Source organism: Panthera tigris, chromosome B4, assembly GCF_018350195.1.
Source record: "Panthera tigris isolate Pti1 chromosome B4, P.tigris_Pti1_mat1.1, whole genome shotgun sequence".
NCBI classification, from domain to species: domain Eukaryota; kingdom Metazoa; phylum Chordata; class Mammalia; order Carnivora; family Felidae; genus Panthera; species Panthera tigris.
The window spans coordinates 108,239,083-108,253,459 of NC_056666.1; the positions used below are offsets into that span (position 1 = coordinate 108,239,083).

Below are 14,377 nucleotides of genomic sequence, written 5' to 3' on the forward strand. Positions count from 1 at the left end.
TGTATGTGTATGAATAAAAAATGACTTTTTAGATCCTATTTAGAGTTAATAATGCTTTCAGACAAATAAAATATCCTTTCCCTGATCATAAAAACCATGTCATTAGCAAATAAAGAACACTGTTTTGAAGTTGAAGAAATTACTCTCAAATTATGACCCAAAGTCAAAGGAACATTTTGTAATGTTTTACTATGCAGTAATGTATTACCATGCTAGTTTTTTTTTCTATGGTCTAAATAATTATATTCATCTTCTGGAAAATTACCTCAAAGAACAGATAGTTGCATTAAAAATGCAAAGTAGTTTGAAATTCTTAACATTCCCAAAGCTTTATACTCTGTTCATTTATACAAGTTGATCAAATATATCAATCTTGAAGGTGGTCAAGATAAAGAAATTAATTTTGAGCTTTTTCTCTCCTTTCCAGGAAATTCCCTGAAATGACTGTCCAATGGTCAAGAATATGACAACAGTATAACTGTGGCCAAAACAAATGATGGAAAAATGTGAAATAAATTAATCCTTAATTCTCATTTGCTCCTTGAGCAATTTTTTTCCCCCAAAGCTTAAGAGAATTCACTCTTTTAGAAGATTTCCTCAGGAAAATGTATTTTGGAATTTGTGAAAAATAAACCTATCCTTTCAGGTTCACCTGATCAATAGCAAAGGCTGCAGAATGTAGATATTATCACTAAGGACTTTCTTAAAATATGTAGTGCTCATTATGAAGCTGAGTGCACAAGAAAGACACATTTTGAAAGTTAATTCAATCCATGAAATACTGGTTGATTCAAAGGAAAAAGGGACACACAAACATCAGCTCAGATATTATCTTCTGCTGTCTATGTCTTTTCTGAGTTACCTCATTTGAAAGTGAAATTTGAAATGTAAATATTAAAGTGACACAAATATTGCAAACAACCAGAGTAAGATTTGAATTATTTAGAGTGAAACATCAAGTTTTAAATTAACACTTGAAGATTGATTCAGAAAACAATGGAGGTTAGTAACTCTGCAACAATAAAATGTAAGGAAATGAATATTTGCAGAAGATAAATGCCAAAAGAAATGATAAAGGATAATGGTGTTAGGTCATCAGAAAAAAGTCAAAGATACAGTATTTGAATGTCTCAATTATTTTCATTAACAACTGGGCAATTATTTTAAATTAGTAGATCAAATAAAGTCAATGTACACTTATATGTAGAGAGTTTTCTCTGAAGAAGAAAACTTCAAATATATTTTTATCAAATGTAACAGAAATGTATGATGAATTATTTGGTGAAAATATTTTTGAACTATAGAAATACTGAAAATCTGCCAGAATCAACCTGAAGAAATAAATACATAGACATTATGGGAATGTCTGGATTTTATTGCAAAATTTACTTTTTATGAATCTCCAACAAACTATTATATTTAAGAATTTCTTTTGTAGGGGCACCTGCATGCTCAGTCGATTAAGCATCTGACCTCGGCTCAGGTCATGATCTCATGGTTCATGAGACTGAGCCCCACATTGGGATCTGCACTGAGAGTGCAGGGATTCTCTGCATTTGGGATTCTCTCTCTGCCCCTCCCCCACTCATGGTTTCTCTCTCTAAATAAAAAAAAATTTTAAAGAATTTATTTTGTATAATTGCCACATCAAGTGAAACAACCTTTTGAAATTAAAAAAAAACATTAAAAATACTTTATCAATCATGAATGAAAAATGGAACTTGGCTATGCTATTTATTAAACATCAATATATGAAGAATATAGATTTTGACAAACCCTTTGATAAGTTTTCAGAACTTAAGGCTCAAAACTAAAATGTAATGTTATCATTCATTTCTGTGATAGACCAGTATATAGATATAAAACTATGGGTTTTAAATATTTTATAAATATTTTATAAAAACACAGATTTTTAAAATTAAAGTGTCTTAAATTTTGTCTATTATTTACATTATTTTATATTATTAATATTTATATTATTTTACTTGTATTATTAGAAGTACAGAATTCAACAAAAGAAAAAAAATCACTGTAGGCTTTATTTGACCATTACTATTACTTATTTAAATTCATGATTATTTCTGAAAATAACTTCATCATATAAAGGAAAAAAGTAATAAAAAGGGATTAGTTCTGGGAATCAAATGCACTAGTAGGGCACACTGACTTTTGTATCATTAGAATCATTAAATCTCTGACCAAATTGTCTTTCATCAGACTAATCCCATCCCAGACTTAATTTAGTATTATCGTTCTGACTATCCTTTACATTGGACACAACTTGTACACTATTTGAAAATCCTCTGGTCACAGCAGTCAGCATCACACAAACTTTAGAGAGCTTTTTCAGGTGCAACCTCCAAAAGCATTGCCTCAAGCTGAGGATCTTGCAATGTGAGTCTTGCCCTGGAGTTCCTGTAAGACCCATGTGGGGAATGTCATCTAGTCAGACTGCCTCGTGATCTGGAAGTATAAACAATTAACGCCAACAGGGCCACCCTGGACCAACAGGGCCAAAAAGTATTGGACACATATCTCCCTGTTTCATCTTTGGGTAGATAATTCTGTGGTCCATTTTATAAGGTCCTCAGAAGGTCTCAATGGGAATGGGTAACAGTTGCCTGGAGAACATCCAACTCCATGACATCCTTGCATTGGCGGTTCCTCCTTCCCTATTCTATTCTCACTGCCCTGCATTCCATCTCCTACCTGGGATCACATGCTAAAATAAACTAGCCTTGGGCTGCCTGGGTGGCTCAGTTGGTTAAGGTCATGATCTCACGGTTCATGGTTTCGAGCCCACATTGGGCTCTATGCTGACAGTGCGGAGCCTATTTGGGATTCTCTTTCTCTATCTCTCTGCCCCTCCCCTGCTTTCTTTCTCTCTCTCAAAAAATAAACTAAAAATAATAGTAATAGTAATAATAATAATAATAATAATAATAAACTAGCCTCACACAAGCTTTGAGTTGAGTTTGAGTTGAGCCTGTTTTCTGAGTAGACCTTGAGCTAAAGAACATTTAATATGTCATCCTGTCTGCGTCTTCCCTTAGAAGCAAATTGTATTAATTTATCAGGCATTTTTCATGAAAACACAGGAAATACCAGTGTCTCTACCTAGGAAAAGTATTTACCTTGAAACTCAAATGTAATGTTTCAAGTTTTTACATTGATCTGTCCAGTCATCCGCCATGAAGTCTGTCCAACTTTTCTTTGACGGCTGAATACAGCTGTCACGATACTTAAATGGTTGTTCCTCAATGGCTACTGGCTCTCAATCTGCTGCGTTAAGGGGCCACATGCCAATTTTGCAGCAAATCTCAGCTCCCTCCGAAGGAGTCATTCCAGTTTGCTCTTTCTTCTCCTGTGTCCTCCTTCAATATATGTTATTGCATTATTTTTCCGTATCAAATAAGTTCGATGAACAAAAAAGGCAGAATGATGGAGGTGAAATGTCATCTTTACTATGGATACAGGTGAATTTGGAGTATGCATCTTTGGTGAATTTTAATAATAGGTTTCCTATTAATGCATCAGAGCAAATCTTTCTAGAGAGAAACTGAAATATAAACCAGAATGTAATAAAAAAAAAAAAAGCAGCCCACCAAACTGTCTGAACAGATGTCAATTCTCTGTTTAGGAAGAACTAAACGTTTTAAATTTACCTCTAGTATTACTGCCTCATTTTCTCATATTTTAATAATTGTCTGTAATCGCTTCTCGGTCTTTTGGCTAAGATCAAGTATGGTATCTGTCCTAATCAGTTTAATAATTATCCCTGGAAAATGGAAGCCCATTGGTCAGAAAGCTCTAACTTTATCATTTGCACTAAAAAATATTTTTCAAAAGTTTATTTTTAAGAAAAGGTTTTATTTTCTGGACAGCCTGCTTTGAGAATGATAGGCTTGGGGAATTCTTATTGGAACATAAAATGACTTCTGTTTTCTCAAGTGGTTTCTCTCTTATTGCTTCTTTTGAACTCCATCCTAATCTTGATGACCCTCTTTGCTTATAAATCACCCCTTGTCTACAGGGACTTATGTAACTTTTGACTTTGGAAATATCAAATCTAGACCAAAACAGAAAAGAAAGAAAGAACAAATAAGAACACCTGGAAAAACTTTCAGCTGGCTACAAGTTGTGAGTCATTTTAATCATCTTAAAAATATAGCTCAATCAAGTATTTTCTATAATACGATTAATATGTATATACACTTAGATCATATATTCTGATTGGACTCATTTTTCTCTATTGTCCTAAATGCAAAGAAGATATCTTTTTTATAATAATGTGACTCTAATCTTATATTCATTCTTAGGGCAGATGCTAGTGTACTGTTAGAATTCTTCTGTGTGTTAAACATTTCTTCCCTGTTTGTTTCCTGTATATTAAAAAAATTTTTTAAGGTTTATTTACTTTTGAGAAAGAGAGCACGAGTTGGGGAGGGGATGGAGATGGGGAGACACAGAATCTGAAGTAAGCTCCAGGCTCTGAGCTGTCAGCACAGCGGCTGACACGGGACTTGAACCCACAAACCATGAGATCATGACCTGAGCCAAAGTCAGACACTTAACTGACTGAACCACCCAAGTGCCCCTCTCTCTCTCTCTCCATATATATATAATATATTTCTTTTTTTAATTTTAATGTTTATTTATTTTTGAGAGAGAGTGACAGAACATTAGTGGGGGAGGGGCAGAAAGGGAGACACAGAATCCAAATCAGGCGCCAGGCTCAGAGCTGTCAGCGCAGACCTGGATGTGGGGCTCAAACTTGTGAATGGTGAGGGGCGCCTGGGTGGCTTGGTCGATTAAGCGGCCGACTTCGGCCCAGGTCATGATCTCACAGTTCCTGAGTTCGAGCCCCGCGTCGGGCTCCGTGCTGATGGCTCAGAGCCTGGAGCCTGTTTCAGATTCTGTGTCTCCCTCTCTCTCTGCCCCTCCCCTGTTCATGCTCTGTCTCTCTCTGTCTGAAAAATAAATAAACGTTAAAAAAAAAAAAAAAAAAAAAACTCGCGAATGGTGAGATCAAGACCTGAGCTGCAGTCAGACACTTAACCCACTGAGCCACCCAGGTGCCCTCTCTACAGTTTTGTTTTTTTTTTTTTTTTAACCTTAAATTGGTCATTTTCCCACACCATGATCATTTTTTTTAATTTCTCCTTTTGGTATATTTTGTTTTCTACCCTTTTCCCCATATTGTCTTCAAGATACAAAACCTATTAAATGTGAGTAGATGTCTCTATGCCACAAATCTGGATTCATATACAAATAATGACAGGCTTTGGATAAATGTCATTTGGCTTTGAAGAAGCAAAATCATCTATATCACACTGCTTAATCTCTGTATTATCAAGACTTCACTAATGTTACACTTATTCTTGCTCTTCCAGAAAACCCAATCCAAAAAGATAAAAGATACAAGTAACATTATTGTTCCTTTCAAGCACTTTTGAAAAACTCATTAATATGAACATCCGTCTGCTAACTTTCAATACATAACACTCACTTCGGAACTGTTTTCTCAAAACCTTAGCTTTGCCTGGTCCACTCATCGTCCACTACTATATCATGAACCAGTCCTAATTAAGACCTCACATTGAAATACATGCTTTCAACTGTATCCAAAAACCTCATAAATATCCCAATTTTTCTTTTCCCTCTCTAAAACACTATTAAGACATTCACAAGTAACTGATCTCCTCTACCACACCTGTCAACAAATGGTTTGGATAGAATTCAGCACTTTGAATGACTATGAATTAAAATTATGTTCATAAAATTTTCTCCTGATTTTTATAATAGAAGGTCCATAGTTTCCATTATCCTACTGTGGGGATCAATTCTCCATGTACTTCTGTCTTCTGAGCAGGGGCATTAACAGTTTTTGTTCTATATTATCTTTCAAGATTGTTCATAAAGCAAATAGCTTTGGAAGTTAGAGAGTGTCTTCCAGAACAGAAGGGATATTGGTTTGCTGTTCACATTAATAATTACAATGTCTCTTTCCAGGGCAAAGGTTGGGTAGATTTGCTCACAGTCTCCTTATAAAAAATTGGGGTTTTTAAACTCAGGTTTTTTTTTTCTCCTTTAACATAACCCACAGTGTGTACAGGCATCACCCAGACCTTGTCATGTCACCAGGTGGCATGTGGGAATTAGGGCTTGGAGAACTAGTGTAAACAATATAATGCTGACCACTGCTGTTGCTGTGAGTCATAAACTGTCCTTTGTCTCATGCAGGCATCTTTTGTCTTTATCGATGTAGGTGAACTTTCGACAGGATAACTTATTAGCTAACACAGAGGGCAAAAATCTCAGATCTCAGATCTCAGTCCCTTCACAGCTCTTGACATCTGTATGAAACATGGCAGATTTTAAATTAAATTCTTTGCCCTAGTGAGTTTAAAAGTAAAATCTATTTTCAAAGCTACATTTAATATCAGTAATGAACCACTCCACCTAGCATATATAAGATTATTTTGATAGATTAACTAATTGCAACTATAATTTAATAAGTGTTACCTAGGTGTCAGGCATGTGAAAATGTACTTTAGAGATGTGATTTTATTTTCACAATAAATTGGTGTGGTTTGTTTAGTTACCCCAGATATAATGATATGGAAACTGACATTAAAAATTAAGTAACATGTTCAACATCATACAGATGATGATTGGTAAAGTCAGATTAGTACCCATGTCTAATCACTAAAACCCAAGTTCTTTCCACACTAGTCTACGTTGTAACTTTAGGGTCCCACCTGAAATTAGACATTGATATTGCCTAAAGTATCAATGACTAGCTGACATTTGCCATTTCTACATGAATAGGAATGTTAAATTTGCCATTCTCCAATAAAATAAGGAACTAAAAGCCAATTTAATAAATACATGAAGACAGAAAAAATAATCTGTAATTGAGGAGAAAAGAAACAAATACCTCTCCCCTTTTCTGCTATTCATAATTTTCCCTCTCTTTTGTTTCCAAAATGTCATTAGCCTAACGTCAGAATTATAGCTTCAGAAGACAAAGATAAGTGAATTTTGAAACCCAATGGATGGCATTTAAAAATTTTAGAATTGCAGCAGTGCTGAATTGTAACAGGAGAAGATCATGGGAAGAAATAGATTTCAATTAGGTAGTAAATTAAAGGGAGTAGGAAATTCCATCAACCAAATCAGACAGCTTTAAAAATGGTCCCACCTGTCTAATCAGCATCCTGGGAGGAATCCAGGGCACACATATAGTTCTCATAAAATGATTTCAAGTTTGTGAATGATAAACAAATATACCAATAATTACAGCAAACCTGGCATAGCAAACAGTACAATGATTTTTAATTTTCCACCAAGTAACCTCAGCATGCCCATTAGAGAGTAAGTTAAAAGGTAATTAAGTTAAGATATAATGAAGGGAGCCAAGTCTAAATCACTAACACTTCATTATTAAGTTTACAATATCAGTGTCTTTTTTTTTTAATGAAAGTGCATATGATATTTAGGGGAACATGGTATATTTGATACTTATAGCTAAAATGTCTAGGATGACTTTATTTTCTGTTAACAGTGTTAGAGTTGTTAAGGGAATTTAACTTACAAATTTATAAGTTTGAATTTATGAAAATTCTTTAAGCAGTTTTGGGAGAGATTTCCCTACTATAGTGTGAGTTTTCTCTGTCCTGCTTGTGTGATTCTTAAAAACTAAATATATCTAATTTATAAATTCAGGTAAAAAATATTTAAAGCTTTGTTAGTTAAACTTATAAGCAGATACACTCAGTTACTATATATCCTTCATTTCTATGTGTTTGAAGCAGACCGTGTCAAATGCCTATAAAACATCAGAAATGGATGTTCCAAGATGATGCCTATACACACATTAAATAAATGGCTGGTAATACAACCAATGCTTTCTTTTCTCATGCTGAAAAAATTGACAGTGATACAGCCACTATGCCATCACATGGACTGAAATAATCATGGTGGATCTTGTGGAATGTGAAGTGAATAGACCAACATATCTCAAGTCAGATTACCCCCCTAGTGGCCTGAAAACTCTCCATCTGTGCATTTAAAGTGATACATGCTGGGTAAAATCAAGTTATAAATTGTAGTTTATCTCTTATAAAATTTACTTTCTGTAGCAGTCAGAAACCTCCTCGCTGTTCTATGTAGAATTAAATATCTATTTCATATTAAACAAGTGAAATGAGTCAAAATATTAAAAAGAGAACCATTAGGATTGCAAGTACAATTTCAGAAGAAAGTCAAGCATCAGAAGAGAGAGTTTTCAAATGGAATCCTGTAGTGCACACGAGTTCTTTCTGAAGCAGAGTAGAGTCAGCAAGGCTGCCCATAACGGCACTTTATCACAAAACACAGACTTGCATGGCTGAAAAAGATAGCGCTTCAATGCCAGATAGAAACTGCGTGGTGAGCTTGGCAGCCCAGGCAAGCACTTTTAGCAAAAAAGCAGACAAGGAGTGTGGAAGCCCATTCACTTCCGTAGGGAATGGATAAATAGCTAGGAGACTAAAAATAGACAATGCCATGTTTTCTATTAATTGAAAATAAAATGATGCTTCTCTTCCCACTTCCTTTTGATGAATATTAATCACTTCATGCTATTTTAAAATTGGAAGCTGCACTAAAATATCTATGGTACATTAGAAGGGAAGGTCATAATTTTCTACATTTGCATTATTTAAAACACGAGTTGCAAAACAATTTCATATTTTTACCCACTTGTGTTATCAATTAGTCTAAGTACATACATACTTATGTACCCATGAAATAAATATTTTGTGTCTCTTTTCCTTGTACAGATTATTATCTGCTTTAAAATCTATAATTTAAAATACAATGTGGGGTGCCTGGGTGGCTCAGTCAGTTGAGCATCTGACTTCGGCTCAGGTCATGATCTCGCAGTCTGTGAGTTCAAGCCCGCATCGGGCTGTGTGCTGACAGCTCAGAGCCTGGGCCTGCTTTGGTTTCTGTGTCTCCCTCTCTCTCTGCCCCTCCCACACTCACGCTGTGTCTCTCTCCATCTCTCAAAAATGAATAAACATTTAAAAAATTAAAAAAATACAATGTTATTAGGATAAATATTTAGGTGCATAAGCCACTGAGAAAATTCTAAATCATAATAATGTCTTCTCAAATGAGAAATGGATTTTTAAAAAGAGACATATTATATTTCAAATACTGTCAAATGTTTGCTTTTCACTGTTAATTTGTTCACATCTAGCGTGTGTATTTAGTAAAATGTAAAATGTATTTAGTATTAATACTAAATGTATTTAGTATTAGTGAAAATATTAAGCAGATACAACTTATTTCAGTTTTATATTAAAGTTATTAAATGAGAAGGATGGATTTCATTAGAACATTTTAATGAAAGTGGTTTTAAAAAGAATCATTTTTGTATCTTTCACATGTTTACGATTATTTCAATAGTATTTTCATATCTGGAAAGTATAGAGTGAAAGAATAGTGACTGAAATAAATTTGAAAAGATCAAATCATGATGTTAGAAATTTTAAGTACATCAGTAAAAGATGATATGAAATGAAAAGATTATCTTTTCACAGTACAAGTCTTCCCAATGAATATCCAAAACACTCTAATTTATAAGTACTATAAAACAAAACCCCAGGACAGAGAATATGAGATTTTGTCTTATTATTATTGAAAAATGAATTGTAACACTTAGCTCAGTGTGTTTCAATATTAAATTTTCTACTCTGTGGCACGTGACTATAGGCTAAAAATGAAAAATATGAGCTTGAATTATGAAATGTTATGACTGTCCTTGCAGAAAAATAATAAACATGTAGAATCTGATTTATATTAAAAAATAAAAAGACCAATCATAATTAAGACATAGATTTTCTATTCCCAAAGGCCTTACGCATTTCCTTAAACTACATTCTCTGGAATGATGTACTCTCCTGTCTAGCCAGAGACTGCCCAAATAGAATAACTGAGTGCCAGTGTACCTGATTTTCATTCCTTTGAATCCTCTGATCATGTGTACTTATATCCATAACTGAGAACTTTCCTGAGTTGGTGCTGCATGGGATCAAGGGGCCACATCCTTGGGGGGAGGATATAGAGAAAGCAAAGAAGCAAATACATCTTTATAACTGATAATCAATTTCATTACTATCTAACCTGCCTTTCAGGCCAAAGAAACATTTTCTCCCCTTCCAATGAATACATTTATCTAGGGTAGATTTTGAGGTGTCACATCACTATGGTTGTTTTCAATTATTGGCATGTTTTTGTCAGGTTGATGGTAACAATAATAGACATGAAAAATTGATTGAGAAACTAAGTATAGAAGACCAAAGCCAATAATACAAATATAAACTAACATGAATTAAAGCATGGTCTAGTTACATTATCTCACTGCATCTTTAAACAGTATTACTACTACTCCCATTTTACAGGTAAAGATATTGAGGATTAGAGTTGTTAAGTATACCTCCCAATGTCATATAGATGCTAAATGGTAGACCTACAATTCAAACTCAGACATCCTGAGGTAGTCTGCAATTCTCCCCCTTATGCCATACTGGTAATTGGAATGGTTCACTATTTACTGAAGTTTTGAAAAAACAGATGATTTAACAAAGGGCAGGTCGTGCTGCTCAGAGGTGATGAAATGCTCGTGACAGATGGAAGTAATACAACTGACAGGTTGTGAAAAATAAGGGTTCCTACTAGAGAAGCGGCAAAACTCAAGGCAATTAAAACAGTAGTGACTCAGCTTGATGAAGTTTGAGGGTTTAGGTTGAGATCTTTGAAAGTGATATAAAGAGTTATAAAACAAATCAACAAGTTGGAGAATATACCAGAAGCACTGGTATGAATAAAAACAGGCACAAGTGAAATATTCTCATGAGTGACACCAAAAAGACAACCCCAAAAGAAGGCTCCTTAAGCACAGAAGACCATCCTCCTGAATCATCCTTCTGAATTAAAAACCAAAAGCACCAACCTGGTAGTCATTAGTTTATAATAAATTTTTATATTCATAGTTTAAGTTGCACATTTGTTTTAGTTGTGTTCAACTCATAATATTAAATAATAAAACTACAAATTTATTTACAGAGTGGCAAAATTATCCATCTGTATTTATATGAAAAAAAAGTTGATGGAGAAGCAATTTTATTGTCTTATAAATACTGCAATTAACCTTTAAATCACAGTATTTTTAAAAAAATAATGCAAATAAGCAAAAATTGCCAATAGTTCAATTTAATTAACCCTAATTAAATTGCAGAATGTCGCTAAATGTAATTACACTGCATTTTTCATAGGGTTACATTTCATAAAGCATTAAATGCTATTATTGGTCATGGTGTTTTATCCTCAACAAGGAAGCTGATACTTATTTATGGGTTTTTTTATGAGTTAAATTAAACAACTACTAAATATTTTCTAACGTAATATATTTGGATGGGTTTGCAAAAGAATTTTTATGGTGATATAATATCTCCAATGGCAGAAACATCATATAAAGAATCCTCTATGTTATCAGGTACAATCAAGTTTGTTTCTACAATAATTACATCATTTAAACACTTGAGAATCCTGTAGCTTTCCCAAATCTAATTTAACCTTTCAGATATTAGACTTTTTATAGCTTCTCAGCACTACTCCTCCCTAAGGAGTAGGTATGTGTGTATCATAGGCCAGCAGAGATTGAACAGTTCTTAAAAAATTTAAAACTCCCTGAATTAAATTAATCTTGTATTTTTAGACAAAGCAATATTTCATTTTTATCACTTTATTGTAATTGTACAGTTATCAATTCTCTATGAAGCTGACAATAAGCTTAGCTGCCAATGTTTACTCTCTGTGTGACAGTAAGTGTTGTCTCATATCTAGGAAAATCAGTAATATTTAAATTTTAATATTGGAGAGGGGAGGAGATTTATGACTGAAAGTAAGGTACCAAATGAACAATCATGGTGCTTAATATGATAATTCATTTGAGTTAAGCCATTGAAAATCATAGTTAAAATGCAAATGTGTTGGGGCACCTGGGTCACTCAGTCAGTTAAGCATCAGACCTCAGCTCAGGTCAGGATCTCAGGGTTCCTGTCAGCTGTGCTGACAGTTCTGCACCCAGAACCTGCTTCAGATTCTGTCTCCCTCTCTCTCTACCCCTCCACCACTCACACTCTGTCACTCTCTGTCTCTCAAAAATAAATAAACATGGAAAAAAATTTTAATAAAAAAATGCAAATGTCTTGGGTGAAAGGACACTTTAGACTTAATAATAGTAGGAACAACAACACCCTTTTGACTAACTCTATACTAGTATCTTGAATAGGAAAATACCTACGTACATTTAACAGACTAGAAAACAAAGGCCAATGTTTATAGAACACTTAAGAAACAAAGCTTCATTCAACGTGGCCACGTCTGCACGCGGAGGCTATCTGTATATTATGCTGCCTCTTACTACTTAGTGGCATCAATTAGGTCTTTCCATAAGTAGGAAATACTTATGGATGGAAGAGAATCTTATTTTAAAATGTCTATAGGAACTAATAAGTAAATTTAAAAAGTTCATAAGGTTATACATTAATATACAAAAATTATTTTTTTCCAGGGGCGCCTGGGTGGCTCAGCTGGTTAAGCGTCCGACTTCGGCTCAGGTCACGAGCTCCTACTCCGTGGGTTCGAGCCCCGCGTCGGGCTCTGTGCTGACAGCTCAGAGCCTGGAGCCTGTTTCAGATTCTGTGTCTCCCTCTCTCTCTGACCCTCCCCCGTTCATGCTCTGTCTCTCCCTGTCTCAAAAATAAATAAACGTTAAAAAAAAAATTTTTTTAAAAATTAAAAAAAAATTATTTTTTCCAAATAATAGAAATGAAATTTTAGAAAAGAAAATAAGCAAACAATGAACCCACTTAGAATAAAAAATGAAATGCTTAGAAATAAACTTAATAAAATGTTCAGGACTGGAAGTCATGATAGTCCTAGATAGCAGCATATAGAGAGACCTGAACTGACCTTCTTCCACAGATATGCCAAATCTACTATATATGGAATAATAGCCATTTAAAAATAATAAAAACTAGCTGAACAGCTCCATCCACAACAAGGGATAAAATGGCCAAATCCAGATAGGTAGGAGAGGCAGAGATGTGGTCTCATCAAAATACTTACCGCCCCTATAAACAGTAATCCTCAATAAGGAAGAACCTCATGGGTCTCAAAACTCTCCCTGAAGAGTGAGGGGTTTGCATCCCACATTAGCCACCCTAACCCTAGGGATCTGCACCAGAGAGACAAGACCCCAAAAGACCCTGGCTTTGGAAACCAGTGGGGCTTATGTACAGAAGATCTGGGGGAACTGTAGGAATATGACATATTCCTTTTATGGGGTTCATGTGCAGAGTCATTCACCCAGCAGTTTGAGAATTATGGGATTATATATGAAGAAGATTCATTGGCTAAATCTTAAAGCATCTGCTGGAGGGGCATGGACTAGTGGGACTTTGGGGGATGGGGGCACTGCCAAGTGCCATTTTTGCATTTGTATTGGAAGTCATAGTCACAGCAAATGGAAAAAATAAATAAATAAATAAAAGATATCAGCGTTGAAAAGGAAAAAGTAAAATTGTCTCTACTTGCAGATGACACAATACTATATATTAGAAAATCCTAAAAACTCCACTAAAAATTGTTAGAATGAGTTCAGTAAAGATGAAGGATATAAAATTGACATAGAGAAATATATTGCATTTCTATACCATAATAATGAACTAGCAGAAAGAGAAATTAAGAAAACAATCCCATTTATAATTGCAGTGAAAAGAATAAAATACTTGGAATAAATTTAACCAAGGAGGTGAAAGACCTAAACAATAAAATCTAGAAGATGTTGATGAAAGAAATTGAAGAAGATACAAATACATGGAAAGATACCCTGTGTTTGTGGATTGGAATAATTGACATTTTATTCATATACATAATTATTTATTTGTTTTGATAGAAAAAGAGAGAGAGTGTGCAAGTGGGGGAGAGGCGGAGAGAAAGGGAGAGAGAGAATGTGAAGCAGGCTCCCGACTGTCAGCACAGAGCCCAATGTAGGCTCAATCTCAAGACCATGAGATCATGACTTGCGCCTAAATCAAGACTCAGACGCTTAACCAACTGAGCCACCCAGGTGCCCCTGGAAGAATTGATATTATTAAAATGTCCATACTACCCAAAGCAATCTACACAGTCAATGCAATCCTTATTGAAATTCCTACTGTATCTTTCACAAAACTAAAACAAATACTTCTAATTTGGATGGAACCACAAAAGACACTGAATAGCCAAAACAATCTTAAGACAGAAAAACAAACCTGGAGGC

At 34.5% G+C, this 14,377-nt stretch overlaps 1 pseudogene; it reads left to right on the forward strand.

The window, feature by feature from the left end:
- Positions 1–3,712: 3,712 nt before the first annotated feature.
- LOC122240711 lies at positions 3,713–3,919 on the forward strand (annotated as a pseudogene).
- Positions 3,920–14,377: the final 10,458 nt, after the last annotated feature.